This window comes from Branchiostoma lanceolatum, chromosome 6 (genome assembly GCF_035083965.1).
Source record: "Branchiostoma lanceolatum isolate klBraLanc5 chromosome 6, klBraLanc5.hap2, whole genome shotgun sequence".
NCBI classification, from domain to species: Eukaryota; Metazoa; Chordata; class Leptocardii; order Amphioxiformes; family Branchiostomatidae; genus Branchiostoma; species Branchiostoma lanceolatum.
Genome location: NC_089727.1, coordinates 1,577,034 through 1,598,787, shown reverse-complemented (window position 1 = coordinate 1,598,787; position 21,754 = coordinate 1,577,034). Strand labels below are relative to the sequence as shown.

The 21,754-nt window shown below is 40.7% G+C and overlaps 1 protein-coding gene and 1 long non-coding RNA gene across 8 annotated transcripts in view; one reads left to right on the top strand and one right to left on the bottom strand.

Moving 5' to 3' along the window:
• Window positions 1-21,754, bottom strand: part of LOC136436118 (AF4/FMR2 family member 4-like) — a 161,912-nt gene that overhangs the window by 101,515 nt on the left and 38,643 nt on the right. The gene's annotated exons all lie outside the window — the stretch shown is intronic.
• LOC136436117 (uncharacterized) lies at window positions 16,166-18,070 on the top strand. Its single transcript, XR_010756006.1, has 2 exons — window positions 16,166-16,929; window positions 17,156-18,070. It is a non-coding gene; the product is annotated as an uncharacterized lncRNA (long non-coding RNA).

Here is a 21,754-nt window from a genome sequence, read left to right as displayed (position 1 = left end):
TCTTAATTTTTGTTCATTCACATCTTCATCTTTGACTTTGGCACTCTACGACACTAGTATCTGTTTCCCAAAATATCTTTTTGCAACTTACGGCATACATTTGCTCATTTTGTAGCTGCTTTGCGCAATTTACAGTATGGTAGAAAACTTTTTTTATTTTTGGAAATGGGCGAATATTGATGTCATCCATATAATCAAATCAACATGGCCTTACTGTACAAAACCGGTCGGTGTGAGCCGAAAGGTGGCGGTTTACTGGTTATACAAAACAAACACTTAATAGCTATGAAAGTCCTTCCAACACCATGTGGTATATGGGGCGGTGCCCATCTCTGTTTCTACAGCCCTTGGGCCACACAGTTGTATAAGGACTATAGTAGCGGGCTAGTTTACTGGTAGTTGAGTGTGTTTAACTTCCATACCCATATGGGCTGAGAAGCAGTATGTATCTGTACCATTTTAAGTACCAGACTATGTCAAACCTGTTACATCTTACCTAATGAGCCTCAGGTAATAGTTCAATAACCTGTTATCTAACAAATAGATTATGAGACACTTATGGGCTTATATATTTATGGCATCTCGCCAATAGACCTTTTAACGACTAGTATATAGTAATCCGCTAACACTTCCCTTTAGGGGTCGTTGTAACTCATTACAAGTATCACACACTGGATACTGCAGTCACCATTAGTACTGATAAACACTTGTTGCATAACGATATCATAGTGGTTGTGTTTAAATTGATTATGGTTCATGACATACGACAGGTGAATGCCCTTCTGATAAAAAAAATAATTGCAGAAAACTGGAAATCCTGGGAATATGACTTTGAACTATTCAGAAGAGAAATACATCACCTCTACCTCTAAACTGACTAAACCTCAGGGCCCGGGTGTTGACCAACGATACACAAGGCCAATTGGACAGAGCCCAGGCAACTCGCCGGAGAAAACCACAGGTTCGCGGGCCAGGACTCCGTAAAAGGTCTGCTCGCCCTGTCCCAATTGCTGGGCGGAGACGGCGCATTTTATCTTCCGCCGGGTGTGATCCCGCGGGGTCTACCGGAGAGACCTGCGCCGGCCATTTCCATAATGACAACAACCAATTTTAATGAATAGGAAATGAGGAATGGAGTAAAGGTCTGGTCGCCTGACCGTGACGCTGCTCCCCGGCGTTACTGCCCTCTTTTCCGTCGCCGCTTTGCGAGTGTTTTGCATCCAAATGGGGATATTATTGATTTTTTTGGCCCCTCTCTCTCTACTCTTACTGGACATAAAAATCAAGGCTGCGGCAATATTGTTATTGACTGGGCCGACCAGGACGGCGCGCAGGCCTTGATGTTCAATCCGCAGTACCGACTCAATCCCGGCAATTTATCGTGATGAATTCGGGAGGCTGTCCAGATCCGCCTACTAAGCATTATGGGAGATCGGGTTGTACTCGTAGTGGCCTGACGAAGATCTCATTACGAATTATTAATAACTCTATTACCGCCAATATCATTCAATTAGGGAGGGGGGACGAAGGCTTGCTCCTCTCACGTGTGTGTTCCCAATCAGACAGAAAGGACGGGTAACGACTTTATCGACAAACCACAGGACCAGGTTTCATAATGTTTCCATCAATTTAACAAGTTTTGATTTCTATGTTGATCAATTTTGATGTGGCCAGACATGAATACAATATGCAAGAGTGATTTTAAAAGACATAAATTTCTTGTACTGTAACAGTACATTCAAAAAGGGTAGAACTTTCATCAGCCATGTATTTCAAAATTTCTTTGCTTTCTAGCATGTTGTTTCCTTCCTGAACAGCTCTGAGGTCATTACGTAAGGTTGATGACCTATCCTTAGTTGATCACACAACTTTGTTTTCAAAGCGAATTCTCCACAGTAAATTATAATGTTTCTTTGATAACCTGTGCGATGCCTTTCAACTGTAACATCATAACAACTATAAAACAACTTGAGAGGACGGTGCTAAACAAGGACACTACATGTATTCATAACCTGGATAGGGAAGAGAGAAAAAATAAACAAGCAGACATAATACAATTTCAAACATTATCCAACGGTTCCATTACTTCAGAAGATACTATCTAGTATATTTTAAAATTAATGTGCTGAGCACTACTACAATGATGCAATGCTATCCTCAGGGCCCGGGTGTTAACCAACGATATCTGTCACAGATATTCATTTTATCCTCAAACTGTGAGAGACTGGAACTCTTTACCCCAGGAAGTCACGGACACAGCAGATCCCCCCAAGTTCAAGGAGGCTGTGCTCCTGCACCTGCGAGGACAATAACAGTGCAGCGCACTCCCCTCTGGGCGCTTTACTGCAACAAGAGGGGTGTTGCCCAGTACCCGATCAAGATCAAGATATATGCTATTTTTGCAACAACACTGACAGTAATGTATTAAACAAATAAAGATTATGACTTTATGAGTTATCCTGATAATGAATAGAAATGTATTTGCGACAGATTGAAATGTTTTACAGATGGTTCCCTAAACTTTGAAGTTCAAAAGGATGTGTGATATCAATACATCCTCATCATGTGTTCCAAACTGCCGATGACAAGTGCTGTTTATCAGAGTGGGAAGGATGATAATCAATGAGCCAGCGACCGCTTACTTCATCAACGCCGCCTGATGGCACAAGCGACGACAGAATAACGGAGCAACGATCGGCGGTGACGAACGATGAACGCCTCTATGGGCTGCCAGGACCCAGTTTACCCAGGGTCACTCGGCTGACAGGAGGGTGTACTTGTATGTGTGAGGAAGTGTGGCTATTAAAAGGTAAAGGATAGTCCCATAGCATTTTTGAGGCCATAGGTTGTTGTCCACTGTGTCTAGGGCACGGTGTTGGAAGGCAGAGCTCAACCCTCTCCTTCCACCGCCTTTTACCTCCCCAACCAAAGTCATGTATCCATTTTTACACCTGAATACAATGGGGAAAGTTGTGAAAAGTGCCTTTTTGAAGGGCACAACGTCATCGGTGGCATGTCAGGGGATTTGAACCCAGGACCTCTAGGTTTTGTGCCAAACAACCTATCAGTTAAGCCAATTAACACGACACCACACAGTATGACTTAAAGGCCACACCAATTCAATTTCTTGGTTAACGGATTTTAATTTTTAATCTTAGCAACAACAAAAAAATCAAAATCATGAAAACAGAAGGCTGGGGTGAAAACTTGCACCTGACCCTGTTCACTTCCTGAAATTGTGTGCACCAAAGTAAAAACATTCCTCTGAGATTCTGTTTTCATATTGATTTTCCAATCTAGCGTTTTGTTATCTTATTTTTAAATTGGTGTGGCCTAATGACAATGAAAATGCTAGCAAAATACACCTGGTTGTAGCTGATTTGAATGTGATAAATGTAAAAGTTTCATAACCCTTGCATTTATGGCCTATATGTAATAAAGCATAGATGTAAAACAACATTGCCAATTACTCAGGTATACAAATGGTGATAAAAGCGTCGATAAATATCTGCTTATTGCTCTTCTGAAAGTGATATAAATAATGGCTGACAGGTTGAGTAACCCTTGGGTCTATAACCTACATGTGATAAACAACACTACCAATTTACATGTAGGCAAGAAAGTATGCCTGTGATGCCAATAAAAATGTCAACAAATATCTTCTTAATCTTATTGCACTTACTGCAATCTGATTGGTCAGATGTGATGATTCTATAATACTACGTCATCTTAAAAATGCTTCTATGGCCTATATATGATGGACAAACAACAATGGTAATGCACCTGTTAGACCCACATATTCTTGACCAGAAGAGAACAGGTACATAATATTTGCAAGGTAACAGTTACTCATGACAAGCTACTGGAAAGATTTTGGAAGTTGCTTATGAATGGGAAACTGTTACCGTGTGTATCTTATTATCTGAATGTATAACCTTAATGGTGGTAAATATTCTATCATTTGTTTATTCTTACATCGCCCTTAACATCACGAACATGGGAGAAAGAAGCAAGCTTCTAAAGACAGAATTATCAAGAGGTTTCCTTTTCTTGTAACAAAACTAGGTCAATTTCTTCAGACAACTGAAAACCTTCTGCTCCAAGCATTATGTTCAAATTAGTAACAACGAGGCTTCTAAAGATGGAAATATCAAGAGACTCTTTCTGACAGTGTAAAACAAATTGGGCTAACTTCTTCAAACAAATGAAAACCTTCTGCTTAAAGCATCACAAATAGATAAGTAACAGCCAAGCTTCTAAAGATGGAAATACACCTATCAAGAAATTTTCTCTGTTGACATAAAATAGGGGCCATTTGTTCACACCCCTCCAGACCCTCTGAACTAAAACATCAAAAAGACCTGCCACACACTAGAGAGGATGCCATTACAACATCACCAGGAAAATCTTGCCATAAACTGGCTACCAGCGAATGTACGTCATTAAAACCACCCCTGTGAGATGGGCACTGCAAAAATACACAGCAACACAACAACCCGAAGGACACGAGTTCTATCCACACCTGTTAAACTCTGCTGAGTCTGAACATCATTTTCTGTGGAAAATATACTGTAAATTTATTTACTTTCACGGTGGTTTCATTTCACAGTTAGGCCACACCAATTTGATTTCTTGGTTAACGGATTTTTTTTTATTTCTAGCACAAAAAAATCATTAAAACAGAAAGCTGGGGTGAAAACTTGCACCTGACCCTGTTCACTCTCTGAAATTGTGTGCACCAAAGTACAAACTTTCCTCTGAGATTCTGTTTTCATGTTGATTTTCCAATCTAGCATTTTTTTTTTAAATTCAGTTAACCAAGAAATCAAAATGGTGTGGCCTTGGAGTGGGAAGTTAGTTTTCAAGGTGTTTTAAATTTACAATTGAACCAGTTCTGTGGTGCAGTAGTCACACATTGAATACACTTATATACAGTGGAGAGGTCACTGAAAATAATTTAAAAAACAGAAAAAAATGCAGCAAAAGTTTGAATATCATTCTACAGTATACCATGCAGCTGAATTTGTATTTGTTTTTATTAGCAATGTGACAAGTCATTACACTGGGTCAGCCAAGGCAGCTCTCGCCGTTAATGGCTGACCCACAAAAATACAGACTTATCCTACAATGTGTGGCTATAACCTGTAGTTGCTCCTCTGTATCTTACAATTGAGATAAGGATCAGTATAAAAAGGTCAGTAGCTGTTAAAGCGTAAATACTACTCTCTGATATGGCCGTTCACGTACATGTAGGGTACTACAGCTTCTACGATGTTATTGCAAAAACACTTCAACATTCAGAAGTAGATGCATTAGGAGCAAAGCACTTACACCTGCACTGCTATATATACATGTGAGGGCAGACAAGGACAGGGAAAACGAATCATCAAAACTCATTCCCACAAATTTAAAACTGAAGAGAATCGTCGCTGGGAGTTAGACATTCAGAAGGTAACATCTACTCAAGCAACTGGATAGTGTGTCTTTTGCCAGTGACTGAGGAAATAATTTAATCAAACTGAGAAAATAATTGAATTGATTGAAACTGAAACTCAGTGAAGAGAATAGCATCATGTACACAAAGTCAAACTCTCAAGTTGAAAGAAATTACAAGATTTGGTTTCTATTTACTGGCAACCACTCTGCCAAGGAGGCATACCAGTGGTAAACACTGTGATTCGTCTCTGCACTGCTGGACTATCTAACAACTGGCACTTAAACTGTCTTGGCACTGGTTCTGTGTTGGCAGAGCCCCAAGACTCGGCATGCCTTGTCTAATCTTTGTCAACTATGTACATGACTCACACTACAACAAAGCCGGCCGACTTAACAAGTAGTTTCTCAGTATGGACGTCCGCCAAGGTGAAGACTTGCCGTGGGTATCACATTACATCCACAGCCATGTATAACTGGATATGACTTGTGTCTTGTTACCAGGCTTGAACTCAGGGTTATTACCGAGTTTTTGGCACAGTTAGATCGACATTCCTTCCAAGATTCCAACATGATGGAACAGTCCACCCTTGACCTTGAGGAAGGTCATGGCTTTCTTAAATCCCAGTTGGCCAAAAGACATTGAAGTAGCCTTCTTATCTTTATGATATGATTATCAACAGTATACATGTGATATCCTAACCTTCGTAAAAGCACAAAAAAAACCATTTAAAATGTCAACAATTTTCTTACACTAATTATCTAATTCCAAATCATATTTCTACCACATACATGACAGAGATATGATAAAGAGCAAATAAGGCACCTTGCTTTGTTTCTACAAAGCTTGAAAGACGACCGACACATTGTGATTGTGGGTAGCACAGACTAGATTCTGTATGAATATTTCATGCCCCTGGTGTCGAACACGGAAACCAGAGGAAACCCTCTGTCGGGGTGATTTACTAACCTACTAACCTCGGTCGGATAATGGTCCTCCTGTCTGTCTAAACAAACGCCTCGGCCACCGATTTGGAAATGGCTCACGGCCGTTTGTCACAGGATTTCTCTCAACAGCTACCTGCACTGTGTCCCAGGCAGGCACAATCCAATTAACTACATACCTGCAGGGAGGGGTCGCAATTACACGCATTTTCCTTACCCCTCAAGCGTGATGCCGCAGCCTTCAAAAGAATGCTGCGCCCTTTTAAGTATGAACGAGAGCCTCTTCCTTGAAGAGAAACCTTTATTTTTTATTAAAAGGAATGATTGCTACCAGGTCTCGTGGCCTCCCCCCCCCGTACGGAAATGGAGCATTCCTGTTATTTATTCATGTGCACTTGGGATTAGAGTGTAGAGGGGGCTTTGCTGGCATGCGGCAGGTTGTGATGTATGCATGCAGACGTGCGTCAGAGGAGGGGCGCGCGGGTCACTCTCTCCACACAACATGCACTAACCCAGGGAGCAGCAGTGTTCACAGCTGCCTCCCTGGCCCCCGCCTGCGTCACTCTCCCACCACCACACGCACAATTAGCATGAGTGAAAAGGGCGGGAGGACGCTCCGAACGCCGGCCGAGAATTACGAGCCGTTACGTAGAAACCTGTTTTGACAGACGCTGTTGGTTGATTGGGGATTCCTTTATATGGTCGTGTTGCATGCCATTGCTTGTGTGATTTTGATGACAGTAAAGATTTGGATTATGCCTCTTTCACGTAAAAACGCAATTAGTGGATTACCGTAAAAAGGAAAATTGTTGCGGCAGTTTTAATGTTGGTCGTGAACTGAAAACAACAGCAAAAAAATTTTCTGTATTCTCCCCCTTGTTTTTAACCACTCCGATCACTCAATTTTCTCCCTATCGCAAAATAAAATCCCGGCAAAAATTTCCCCATTTACAGTACCAGTCGTTTAACTTCCCTACGGTAGAAATCAGTTTTGACCGAAGTTGTCGTTTGATTGTGGATTCCTTTATAAAAAAAAATTATGGTCCCGTCAAACGCCGTCACTTGCGTAGTTTTGATAATAGCGATGAATACGATTACGGCCTTCTTACGTCAGTAAATGACAGTCGATATGATCAAGTTCCTCCTGTTCTACCATGTATGCAAAGCAAACAAGACTGACATTCTGATATTCATGTCCGATGATCCATGATGTGCACGTATTAGCCCACTTCTACATAGGGAAGTTTGGTACTGTAAAATGAGAAATTTTTGCCAGGATTTTATTTTGCGATAGGGAGAAAATCGAGTGTTTGGAGAGGGCAAAATTAAGAAAGCGGATTTAAGCTCACAACAAACATTAAAACTGCCACAACAATCTGCTTAACGGCCACAGTAATTTGATTTGGCGGATAATGGAAAACTGGAAGATCAACATGAAAACAGAGCCTGAGGGGAGAGTCTGCACCTTGGTACACTCAGTTTCAGGGAGTGGATATCTACATTAGTCAGATTCGAGTTTTCTTCATACACATATCAATCTGTTTTCATTTTGCCCTCTGGCCACACCATTTTCATTTCTTGGTTAATGGAATTTTAAAAAAAATGCTAGATTGGAAAATCAACATGAAAACAGAATCCCAGAGGAAAGTTTGTACCTTGGTGCATACAGTTTCAGGGAGTGAACAGGGTCAGGTGCAAGTTTTCACCCCAGCCTTCTGCTTTGATGATTTTTTTTTTGCTAAAATTTAAAACAAGAAATTAAATTGGTGTGGGCTCTTGCTAAAATTCTATGTACATCACCAATTGAAAATATCCAACAACCAAGGAAAAACATTTGAGTGGACTAATTCATTACTCTACTTAAATGCTGCTGTTTGCTTCTTTCTTTTCACAAACAAGCCTGTCACGACGCCCAGAACCGGTAATAAGCCATGGGAATTGATACCTCGTTGGTACAGATTAATTGTATGCACTTACACAGACATTAGCCGGCCACTGGGCAGCCAAACACCGCACGGTTGCCAGGGAAAGGCTGGGGTTACCAGGAGCTTATAGGCTTATTCTCTTCACAGTCAGCTGCCCAACAACTAAAACCTCACTACCAACATGACCAAGGCATTCTGATTATCATTGACAGTCTATTCTCTGCTCCTACTGCAAAAGAAAACAAAAAAACTACTGAGCTGGAAGTTCAACATGAAAACAGAGTCTGAGGGAGAAGTCTGTACCTTGGTACCCACAGTTTCAGGGAGGGAATATAGTTAGATTCAATGTTTCTCCTAGCCCTCTTTTTTCATCTTGTCTCTAATTAAATCAAATACTGGATACTGCTACAGTTACTACTACCCGTAGTACTACTACTCCTCTATCGTTAGTCACTGATGAAAGACAGTGGATGCTGTCTGAAACATCTGACTGTTTCAAAATTTTATCCAGTTGCTTGAGTTATTATTTTTGGCGTATTGTACTACCTGGATGTCTAACTTTCATCAACGTACTACTCCTCTTGTTCAATTTTTGAATGAAATTATCCAACAACCAAGAAAATAAACTGCTGAGGCCTACAATGTAACCATACTTCATGAATGTTTTCTTAAGTCACACAGGTGCCCCTCCACCTGTTGGAAGTGACATATCGCACATCAATCCTCTGGTACAGGTAATACGACAGGGAAATAAATTTTTACCCGCGGTTTCTGACAGCGTAGTGATCATAGCTGGATAATCATCTGTTCGATAATCTGCAAACAACGCGCGCCTCGAGCGTTTGTTATCGCTGACAGGTAACGATATGGTACAGAACAAACCTCAACACTGTGCGCTACAGGAACATCAGTTATGTGTTGGGCTTTCAACTTCCTTCCAACAAATCGTATATTCTCTATGGCCACGCCACATTCATTTGCTAGTTGTCGGATTTTGAAAATACAATGTGATAATTATTTGAAAGATCAACATGAAAACAGAGTCAGAAGGAAAAGTCTGTACATTGGTACACAAGTACAGTTTTAGGGAGTGAATATTGTCAGATGCAAGTTTTCCTCCGGGCCTCCTGTTTATCTCGTCTTTTCACTTAATGACAGACATTGACTGCCTTATATCCCCTTTCCACTAGAGGTAGATCGCTCAACAATTTCATAGACAAAGAAGTTATTTCCACAATCGTCATTATGAAATGAGTGTTTTTAAATCATACTTTAACATCTTGCATCATATTCCAATTATAAAACCAAGGGTCACACAAATCCAATTTTGGTACCTCAACGGTTCGGTACCTCAATTGCAGTGGAAAGGATGCCTAAGTAATTAAGTTAGCTTCTAGTTAACCTTTAGCACACTGAAGTAGCTGTTTGGCACCCCATTATATTTTGGTTACAGAGTAAGGCAGCAGGGAGAAGGTTAAAATGTCTTGGTCTGGCCAAAGAATTACAAAAACTTCAGAAGTCCAATAGTACAGTATAGTGTGAGTTACAGCCATGTCCATCTCCAACATGTCTTCCAACTTGTGTTTGAAAATTCTACACTACAAAAAGAATCTTGAATGCAGTCCAGGAGCCACCACCACATTAGAAACAGGACCTACCCGGCAGTAACATAGACTTAATGCCCAACAAAACGGAAAAATTACATGTCTAAGAATCACTTCCAAGAAGTGAACGCTACAGGCTACTTTTTGACGAATCAGATGACGTCGGATTCTTGGAATCCAGGAAGGGGGCCCGTGATAACCACATTAGAAACTGATGCAGCAACATAACGTAATAGCAGCACACATAGGAGCTAATAGAAACATACTATAGACTGAGGTAATGGTGAAAAATTGCTCGTCTATCCAGATTGAAGGGGCCAAACTAATGCATTTCCTTGGTTCTCAGTTATCAGGGCAACAATGTACAACTAGTACAAGAGGACAAGATAAAAACAAAGGGCTGGGAGGAAAACTTGAATCTGACTAAATTCACTCCCTGAAGCTGTGTTTGCCAAGGTACAGACTCTGTTTTCGTGTTGACATTTCTATTCCAATATTTCTATTTTTGTTATAAGAGGGCCTGCATGGGGGGGTAGTGATTACGAATTACGGAAAATTTTTGCCGCCGATTACGAATTACGTTAAATTTTCAGACCCGATTACGAATTACGTTAAATTATGAGGCTTCCCAACCAACTTAAAAACTTAACGCATGATTCAACTACAGTATCTAGTTCTGCATCAAAACTGTTCATTTTTATATTTATTGTGGTTACAATGAATCTGTTGATGACCACACTAAACCGTATAACTATAATGAGTAGCCATGACGGCGGCAGTGAATTTCGTATGGGAAGGGACAGCAAGATATTCCGGAACGTACATTGACCACATCGAGCGCCGAAGGCGCGAGACGTCCGGGAAAATTGTAAAAATCTTGACCCCCTGAAACGCTATGACCTTGATTTTGAGAGCCACATTTTGCTGTTACACTAAGCTATGTTTGATGACATATCTATAAGTGAAAAGAATATTCAAGAGTTTAATAGTATGGTGCGCGATGCCCCGAGTTCCGACATATATCGCGCTGGAGTGACCAGGCGATTGTAGGTCGATCCGGGAGAATACCCGGGAAAATGGTAAAATCTCGACCCGCTCAAATACATTTTGAGGGGCAATATCTGCACTCATAGTGAAAAGTACACAAGGGTTTCTGCTAGATTGTTTGCCCTCCCGACATATTTTCGCCGGAGGCGTACATGTAACAATCGCAAGTAGGCACGAGGGCATGCACCCCGAGAAGATTTTGAAATCTTTACCCTTTGAAACGCTATTTCTTGCATTTTTAGGGGCACATTAGGCTGGTAATCTAAGCTATATGTTTTATGGTTTCTCTTTGATTGAAAAATACACAATGATTCCAGCTTGATATTTAGGGGCGACGCCTTCAGAACGTGTTTTTTACCAGAGGCGCGACAATACTAAGTGGGTCACATGTTTCATGGGAAAATTTTGAGATCTTTACCCTCTGAAATGCTTGTGAGGGGCAACTTTGCCGGGAGACTTTGCTGGAAATAAGCCTACGTTTTTCTAGTAATTCATAGATTACGTTTTACGTTGCATAAAGGTAACTGCCTACGTTTTACGTAGAATCAAAGTGACCAATTGCGTGTTACGGCCAATGTACTGATTACGAATTACGTTGATTTTGGGTGGCTGATTACGGATTACGAAGTCTAAAACGGCCTGATTACGCCTTACGGAAAAGGGGCATGCAGGCCCTCTTATAAGAGAACCAGGACCTGCTGCCATTTTGCTACTCCTAAGAAAAGGAGTCCAGACCACATTGTTTCATAACCTTTTCTTATCTTGATGATTAAGTTGATTCTAAAAAATTATAGAAAAGTATATGAATTGTAAATCAACATGGACACTTACCGGCAACATGATAACGATTGTTCCCCTCTTACAATGCCATGTACCTTGCCAGTGCACAGAAGTCCTTCCTGTAACAGTTTTCCAACAGTTCTGCCCTCTGAGCAAACAGGTCCCTCCCTGCCTACAGCAACATCTGTACTGGCATCTGTCACACCCACACTCTGACAGCTACAACACACGCCCACAGCCGGGCACCACGTGCCACTGAACAGTCACCAACAGTACTGAATCCTGAACAGTCACCAACAGTACTGAATCCTGAACAGTCACCAACAGTACTGAATCCTGAACAGTCACCAACAGTACTGAATCCTGAACAGTCACCAACAGTACTGAATCCTGAACAGTCACCAACAGTACTGAATTCTTTATGCCACTTTGGGGACTACATTCTAAGTGCAACCTTTAACAGCTACTTATGTTCACACGAGCGCCTGCCAACAAATAATAATACAGTAGAAGCTGAAAGACTGAGTGTGTGTAATCTCACTTGATGCTATGTGGTCTTTTAAAACAAGGGACAGGCATACACAAGGTGCATTTATATTTTATGGTTTGCTGTGAACGCAAATCAGATACATGTAGTTCATTTAGATACAAATCAGATATCCAACTGGGATAAATTTCTTGCTTCAAGTGTAGAATACGTTGAGGCAATTATTTTCCAAGTTTCAAATAGTTTCACACATTGTCATTGTCATTCCACCTTGGAAGTGAAATTGTAAACAAAATGCACCAGCAGGGACGTGCTGACACATGATCATGACGCGCTGCTCTACATGTGGAGACAAAACGGGTCTGTAATCATGCTTTATGTATTCAAGGACACGTCTCTGCATTGCAGGACTCACATCTAACGTTAGAGTTCCCGCTTACAAGTAACATCTACATCAAGGACTTTTACAAATTTACTACAGGTCATTAAGAAAGAACAAGGCTCAAAAGGCACTTAGGCTTAAGGATTTATTTGGCGACTGTTTTCTCCAGGTCAGAAGTGTTTTTGAGGAATGTGCCTGTGTGACAGCCTGTCTCTGTAAAGCTGTTTTCATATTCAAGGACACAACTCAGCGTTTCTAGACTCCAGATTTATCGTCTCTGTTTTGGCTGGCCACTTTATAATAATGAGTCCAAAACGTTTTGTCGCAGACTGATGGGCCTTTGGTAGACATGGATTGATGTAGGAACTGTTTTCTCACGATTCAAAAATTTGCAAGAAATTAACACCTGTAATCATCATCTATACAATGTAATTATTGTCAGAGAAGGAAGGTCGAGTTGTCTACATCCATACTTGTGTGATTTTGATCCAATTAGAAGTCAATGACCTTTGACCTTCAACACTACATATTATATTGTATATACTTATTAATATTCCGCTTTTGTGAGTTATGATAATAAAATCCTTGTTTCGAAGGGGAATTCCTTTATCCATTTTCCCAAAGGAACCTAAAAATTGGATATCTTCAATCTATACTGTGAGTTCTCCATTTCTTAATGCTCTCTGTCTAAGATAAGCTAAGAGAGAGGCAGATCATCTAAGACTTAGTGATAAAGAAGATGCAGCAGGCGATAAGTGATGGTCCTATCTCCTTGTAACATTATCTGATTCACAACTTGATGCCCCCTGGGTTTCTTGAGATTTTCCAATGTAAAACAAACTCTAAGATTTTTCAAGAAAAATAAGCTGATCATCTTAGTGATAACTAAGATGCACCAAGTGATAAGTGATGGGCCTATCTCCTTGCGATGTCAACACAACTTAATTCTCTCCAGGTTTCTTGAGATTTCTCATTGCAAAAAGCAAACTCCTTAATATTTAAAAAAAAACCCAGCTGATTATCTAAGTGATAGCTAAGATGCACCATTTGATAAGTGATGGGCCTATCTCCTTGTGATGTCAACACATTACGTGAGGTTTCTTGAGATTTCCCGTTGTAAAAACAAACTCTTTAAGATTGATCAAGGAAAACAGTTTGATCATCTCAGTGATAATCAAGATGCATCAGGTGATAAACGATGGGCCCATCTCCCCGTGATGTCATCCACTCCACCCACAGGACAGCCAAACGATCAATGCTAAAACTGTTTCCCAGCTATTTGCCAGTAACCCAACCGATTTCTGACCCCACAATACTCCAAAATCAATTCCTCTGCCAGCCAGTCATTCAGGACACTGACTCTTATACTGTACTTTACATGGGCTGATGTTCATGATTACTGTTACAGGGGGAAATGAACTCAGTAAGGAGCATAATAAACAGGTGAACAAGTCCATGGGGCCATGTGAATAATTTCATCAGGTTGGTAAGTCACTGCATAACAAAACTCTTTGTACACAACCAAGCATTCTATCTATAATATGAAAGTCTCTGGGGCATTCATAGATCTAGATATGATACATCAATTACTCTACTGTTGGTTATTCAGTTACTTCGGAGGTAGATTCCGACATTCAAGTTAAGATGACAAATGATTCGGAGGTAAATGAAATAAGAAGGAAACAAAAGAAGAAAAGACTTTAAATGATAACAAGCAATGTTTAGACGTGTGCCAAGACCCGTCAATGGTTTCTTTGACTGAATCCCCATTCTTGACTCATGATGTGAATGACTCATTCATACAGTCATAGGGAGAAGCTGATTTAGTGAAGGTATTTAGTCCCGATGACAGATATGCATAGACGAGTTCAGCGCCAATGATAATGAATACAGGCTGTAGCCCAAATTTGATTGACCAATCAAGTCATGTACTTCTGGGAATAATGGACAAAACGGATGATTTAAATATTTATCATGACAAGATATGAAAACAATGGTATACATTTTACTTAAAAGCTGCATGTTCGGAGAAAGAGCATTAGAGACAATTCCATGCAATTTCAGTGGCTACTTAAACCCTCATCATCTAAAATTTTGCCTAGTACTACATGTGCATTACTCAGTAAAATTCAGTAATATTTTCTTCTTGTCTACGATTACAATCTGAACAAAAACATGACACGGTTTAACAGAGTGTCTCTCCTCAAAGGCTGCTAAATAACCTCCATCAACACCTAAGCACTGCTGTATGAAGTGGTGTTACCGACATTAAACGCTGTTTACATGTAATCAGCCTCTAATTAAGACCAGTGATCTGTTTCCTCACCCCGAGGTGCAAACTCGTTAGCAGCCCTTTGTCAACACTGATCACCCTTCTGTACACACTACAACATCAGCAGTTGTAATTACACATGCCGAAGGGGAGACTGCCAGAGAGCCATGATAACACCACCGTCCTGCCAGTGCGTCAGGAAATGTCTGTTTACAACTCCCCACACAGCTACCGCCGTGTAACATTCACCCACCAACATCAACAACCCCACATCTCTCCCCTTCAAATAACCTCCTATCTTACCTGCTTGTTCTGTTTGCGTCTCCTCGAGTGGGCGGCTCGCATCGCCCCCGTTCTGCGTACCATACCTGCCATACCTACTCAGGCCTCAAGCTCTAACCACCGCCGAAGGGCCGCTGTCATTTCCACATAGATTATGGACAAAAAGCATTTTACTTAACCCATATAACGGCTAATAGCTATATTTTCCAGCGCAGCTACCAAATCCCGCGGGACGGAGCTTGAGGTCGCGTTGCGTTTCCCCTTCATCTCTCCATCCAATCGGATTGCTCCGCTGCCTTTTGGGCTGTGGAGCGATTTCCCAAATGGCACGGAATGATCTATTAGGCAATTATTCCCGCGCAGATATACTCTTCTAATTATACCTGTGATTCACTCGTGCGAGCTACAAGGTAATTGCTAACCGGTGAAACCTGGACAAAAGTCGCAACAAATCAACTACATAAATTATTGGTGAAAAATACAAACATGGATCGGAGTGATGCAGATAAATGTAACTGCCCTCACAATTCATGGTTATCACATTACCTCAGTATACATAATATAGGAGTGACGAAGGCCTCACGGGCCACAGGGTGCTATTCAGACTGTTATTCTCGTTTCTGCAACATGTGATACAGAACTTGAACCTGGATTGTTTTGTTTGACAAATTGTTTACATTTCTGTCAATTCTTTTTAAATCCTTCTTCAATCTGTAAACTGCAGTTTGTAGGTTGGTACTATTTAGAACCCTACTTGTGCTTACTCCAAAATTGACATTAGGGTTTAAATTTTATACACAACAAATTCTTTTAGCTTTCCAAATTGCTAGTAAATCTATTCTAAATTTTTATAATTTTTCTCCAAAAACTTAAGTGAACTGTAGGTTGCAAAAGGGTAATTAGAGCTCACTCACTCATGACCCATGACCTCAGCGGTCGTAGGGGCGTCATGACAGCCAGCCGAAATAATCTAGAGCTAGGCTTGCCTATTTGGGTTAAATGTTACGTAATTATGTTTAGCCATAAGTATGGCTAAACATATTGTTTTCTCTCATGTTTCTTCTTCTTCTTCTCCTGTCAAATCTTCAAATCGATTCATCTCTGTCATTTTTTGACCAAATGACCTGAAATTTGGTACAGAGGTAATGTAGGCAAAAACCAATGTGCGTTCTTTTCCTTGTTTTGATATTGACCTTGAAAGTGATTTTATTGAGGCTTTTAGGCTATTTTTAGCATATCTTGGCCTCCTGCGCCCTGGTATTTCAACCGAATGACCTGAAATTTGCTGTTTATGTGGCTTGAACAAATATTTAAAGGACTACATTCCCATTTTTGGCATACATATATTCAAAACGATTTATTTTGGGCTTTCTTGACAATATTTGCCACTTCTGTCACTTTCAATACTACATATGACCTACAGGTCATTGACCCCGAGTGCCTTGCACCTGGCCAAGCTGGAATTTTGCTTACGAGGAGGAAAGACCGGACATAAACATTTAACGTGATTATCGGGAAAACACCATGTTCCCTTAAACTCAGTGGTTAAATTGCAGTTTAGGAAATTTTATAACAGAAAACAAGTTAAATCAATGATTTTGTGAATGTTTATTCTAGCATTAGTTATTCCAGATATTTTCAAACTCCAAATTCTTCAACACAACACGGGAGATCGTTTCTCCTCAGACTGGCGCGACACTCCTGTCAAAATTGATTGATGATCTCTCTCTGCCGCCGACTTCATACATGATCAAAGGCGGGTGGTAGGCGAAGTCTTGCACAAGGAATTCTCACGCTGAGGGGTACATGAAATAATGCTTACAAAATAGACCTCTATGAATCGGGCTACATTCAGCAATGGTAGACGGATTCGGGGCATGCCGCGCAAAACACATGGTCTCACTGGGGACAGGCGTTTTGGTCTACGCGATCGAAAGCACGCCGCTGTCTGTCTCGGACCAACACGCGTCTCCCGTGATGTGTAGCGTCCACCACCAGGCCTTCCTACATGTCCTACGTACGGGCGTATGGATCGTAGAATTCGGCAAAAAAAGGAATGATTAGGCCAGTAGAGTCAGTCCCCGGTAAGGTCAATGATTCGCCCCTTTGCGCTAGCTTGTAACGTTAAATGAATGTACCCTCTGGTGGCCAAACTTCACTGACAAACTTTCTCCCTATTATCATCATGAGCTTGCGTTAGTCTGGTACTAGTGACTATTATGTGCCGGGAATGTTTATCTATCGCACGCCTTGGAAGGAAGTTCAACCATGATAAATGGTCGGCCGTTGCGAAAATTTGGAATCCCATGCTGTTGATTTTCGTGATTGAATCTGTAAGAAAATATATTTTCATGTCGTTCATGTTTTTGGGACGGACGCCGGGACGGGGTGAATTTTTTCTATCATTTTCGTCCCGTTAGTAATGCAAATCGAATCGTGTTGCACAAGAGGCAAAACACTAAAAACGTGGGTCTTGTGGAGTGTTTTGGAGCGGGAAAATGCCGGATATTAGCGGTGCCGAACAGTGTACATCGTCGCGCGCGGGTGACGCTCCGTCAAAACAAATCCGCTGGTGGTCTAGCGCGGCCACCGAAAATAGGCAGAAACACACAGGAGGACTTAGCACCTTCGTTTATGAGGGCAATTGTGAAAGTCTTTTGTTACAAATTGTTCGAACATTGAAACATTTGGATAGATGGTTTGAAACTGTTCTAAATAAAGAGATTTTTGTGTAGTTACGTTCGAAATGTTTCCAACGTATGTGAAATAAGTTCAAACATGTTATAAGTTTCAATTCTAATTGTTTGAACACTTTAGAACTATTGTGACTTAGACATTCTTTTAATCAAAATAGTTCAAACATATTACAAATATTATATTAAAACCCTCTCGGTGACTTTGAATTGACTCAAATATGTTGTTTTTGGTCATTTCCTTCGTCTCCTGTCAAATCTTCATATGTATACTATGGAAAACTTCATTCTTCCCTGGGGTTGATCTTTTTTAATTCAATTTTGAACTGGGTTGATTATGCGCAAGAGTGTAATTTTCAGCGGATATTTTTCGACTGGTTTACATGGAAATGGCACGGAATATCCCATTCTTGCAAGGGGAGGATTCTTTAATTATTTCTTTCAATTTTGAGCTGGAATGATTATGAAAAAGTCCATTTTTTAGCAGAAGTGTATTTGTTAATCAATTAGTGGATATGGTTGTGGACATATTGTGTTGAGGTGCTACTGGAAGACTCAATTTTGGACTGGGGTGATTCATTTTTTTAGTGCAAGTATTTTAGAATGGTCCATTGTTATTTTGGGAGAGTCCATTTTTTGCATGGCGAGGAGTATGGCTAAACATGCTGTATTTGCTCGCAAATGTTGCCTTTCTAGTTCTGTTATTATCTTTGTAGCTTGCCATATTGATTATCTTTTTCTATATACTACAAAATTTTTGTTTTTATAGCCTTGTATACTAAACCTTTGCCTGTTGATGGTCACTAGGGTTTAAAAGTTATGTAACTGAATAGCTCTATTCTGGTGCTGTCCATGGTGCTGACCTGGTAGCACTGAACAGCTTTATTCTGGTACTGACATTGTAATACTGAACAGCTATATTCTGGTACTGACATTGTAATACTGAACAGCTATATTCTGGTACTGACATTGTAATACTGAACAGCTATAATCTGGTACTGTCCATGGTGCTGACCTTGTAACACTGAACAGCTATATTCTTGTGCTGACCTTGTAACACTGAACAGCTATATTCTGGTGCTGACCTTGGTGCTGACCTTGTAACACTGAATAGCTATATTCTTTTGCTGGCCTTGTGACACTGAACAGCTATATTCTGGTGCTGTCCGCGGTGCTGACCTTGTAGCTGTTCTTAACCACACCTCAAGCAGAGGCTCCCACTCGCGTCGGGCCATTACCAGAGTAAAGGATCAATAGTCGTAATGCCTCGCCTCTCCGTAACCTCGCATCCATCAAGCTCCGCTCCCCGGCTATCAGATCAAGACGGGACTTAGCACGGCGCCACCAGCTTCAAATCGCCACGACACGACGCCGAGCACCCCGCCATAAAACACCACTAAACGCTAATTATGGCATAAATCAGGAGTCCTCCAATTTACCCCGACGCTTTACCCCCGTTTTTTACACCATCCTGAACGTGCCAGAACCACACTTTCCTAAGGATTTATGGACCGCGACTAATTTACTCGAGAATGACCGGACATGAACCGCTGGATAAATGGTTTGGTAAGTCTGACTGGCAATTTGCGCCGATGGGTTTATTTCTGAGAAGGGCCTTGAGACAACGACCAGGAAACCGGATGACACCATTTGGGTGACGTGCTCTAACAACTCCGCACAATGGAAATTAATGGCAGGCCCTCTTTTCACCATCAGAGCCATCGACGATGTCTAATCGTTCGTCTTTACACGAAAATTGATTATTAGAGAGCCATCATCTCTGTTTCAAGTATTGACAACCAGAGATCAATGCACTATTGTAGTACATATAGGCAACCGTACTGACTGCTCTTACATAAAACATTTATCTCACTGTGACAAAAAATACACTTTGCACAAAGCTTTCATCACACCCAATCAATCCCACCAAAGGGAAATAATAAAACAAAGCCACAAATTAACGATGATTACAGTAATTGTGAATATGCATTAAGACAGAGGCTGACTTCCATGTGAATTGTTAAGGAGGCACAAATATAATGCCAGCCATCATTCTCCTTATCTAAGCTCTGCTCTTGGTTTCTAACATGACTTGTATTATAAGATCTGAAAAGCTGAAAGCCATTACCTGTCCATTAATGCATTTCAGAGGGAGATTGTACTGAAGCATGGCATGGAACACCAACATCTGGTGCAGTTATACAGGTAAACAGGTAGGGGGAGCTGTGCAAAACAACACCAGCTTGGAAACGTTTCGATCAGATTCTGTTTATACCTTACCACACTCAATCTAAAAACATGAGAGATTACTTAGGCCACACCAATTTAATTTCTTGGTTAACGGATTTTTATTTTCTAAGAAAACATTTTTTTCTACAATTTCTTTTTTTTTTTAAATAAAAATCTGTTAACCAAGAAATTAAATTGGTGTGGCCTTATAGTTAAAATAGAAATAGGTTAAATTTAACTGAGCTATTACAGCCCTTTGTGTTCTTTCATGTCAAAGGTTTCTTGCCTCCTGGCCTTGCACATTAACGATGAAGCACTTCAAATGGGCCTTGATGTTTGAGCAAAAAAGGCGAAATCACCTGAAAGTAAAGACCCCAGATCTGCAGTAGTATAATTACTGAGATTGGGAAACATGATAAACACATGAAGACAAGGCCGTGCACCAGGAGAGGCGGGGTCACATTCATCTCATCTGGGATCAACCGAACAACCAAAAGGTCCTCTTAATGCGCCTCCAATTCCAGAGCAAAATTAGCTCACCTCTAGCAATTTCCCATCCCCATCTCCCTCCCGAATCCCTGTGTACATCACTGTCACACACGGTAACATCAACCCCCTCGTTAAATCCTGTCGCAAGACCAAAAAGTTCCCCAGAAAGTCTCAGCGCTTGTTAGCCGAATCATCGACTCCACATTCTTTAGGGCATAATTGGCCACTCTTGCAATTTTCTGACAACTTGTTTGTAGCAAATTCCTGACAATTTTTTTGTTGCCATTTCTGGACAAATTCTTCATTACAATTTCCCAACAAATTACTTGTTTGCAATTTCCTGTCACATTTTTCAAGTCAGGCTACAAAAATCTGAGTTGTTTACTAATAATACTCGTTCACATAAGAATAATGGTAAAAGGAGAAAATTTTCAACCTAACCAGACAAAAACCATTAGACAGGTGCAAAGATCTTTTGATAGATGTTATTATTACCTCAAACATACAGGTACAGGTGTCAGCAAGAAAACATCACGGAAAGCAAGGTCTTTTGTGTACAGAAAAGTGCACCTGTACCCGGTATTTCCAGCCCTGAATGCCACAGACTTTCTACGTACTCTCAATGCATGTTTTAAGCAATCATCTAAACAAAGGTAGAAGTTTAAGGCTACAGTAATATGACTGGTGTAAAGATCAAATGACAGATACTGTTTTCACCTCAGGCACACAGGTGCAAAAAAAACCATCACAGCAGACAAGGTCCCCTTACATAACAAACAACAAAGAAACTTCAAATTCAAATCATCCAAAGCCATGAATCCATTCGCAGGAGTCCAGATGACAAGTACCAAATTAGAACATTTCTATACGTGTAATATGGCAGCAGGAAAGGAAAGCATGCTATTTTTGGCAGGCGGTCTATATATATATACACTTGTAGCACCACTCACTACACAACGTTCTATTCAGGGAACATCATTACCGACTGTATTAATTCCACTGCCAAGTGCGAATGGCATCTGTGAAGCTGAAACATCAGCTGCATGACAAGTGAAACACAATGCCTCCCCCTGACACCTTTGAAATGTGCGACAAAGCCTTTTAACTACAACTCGCTTAAGAGCAGAGATTTAGTTATTTTGGGAACCTTGTGTAACACGATGGCCGTCAAAAGAAGAAGTATATT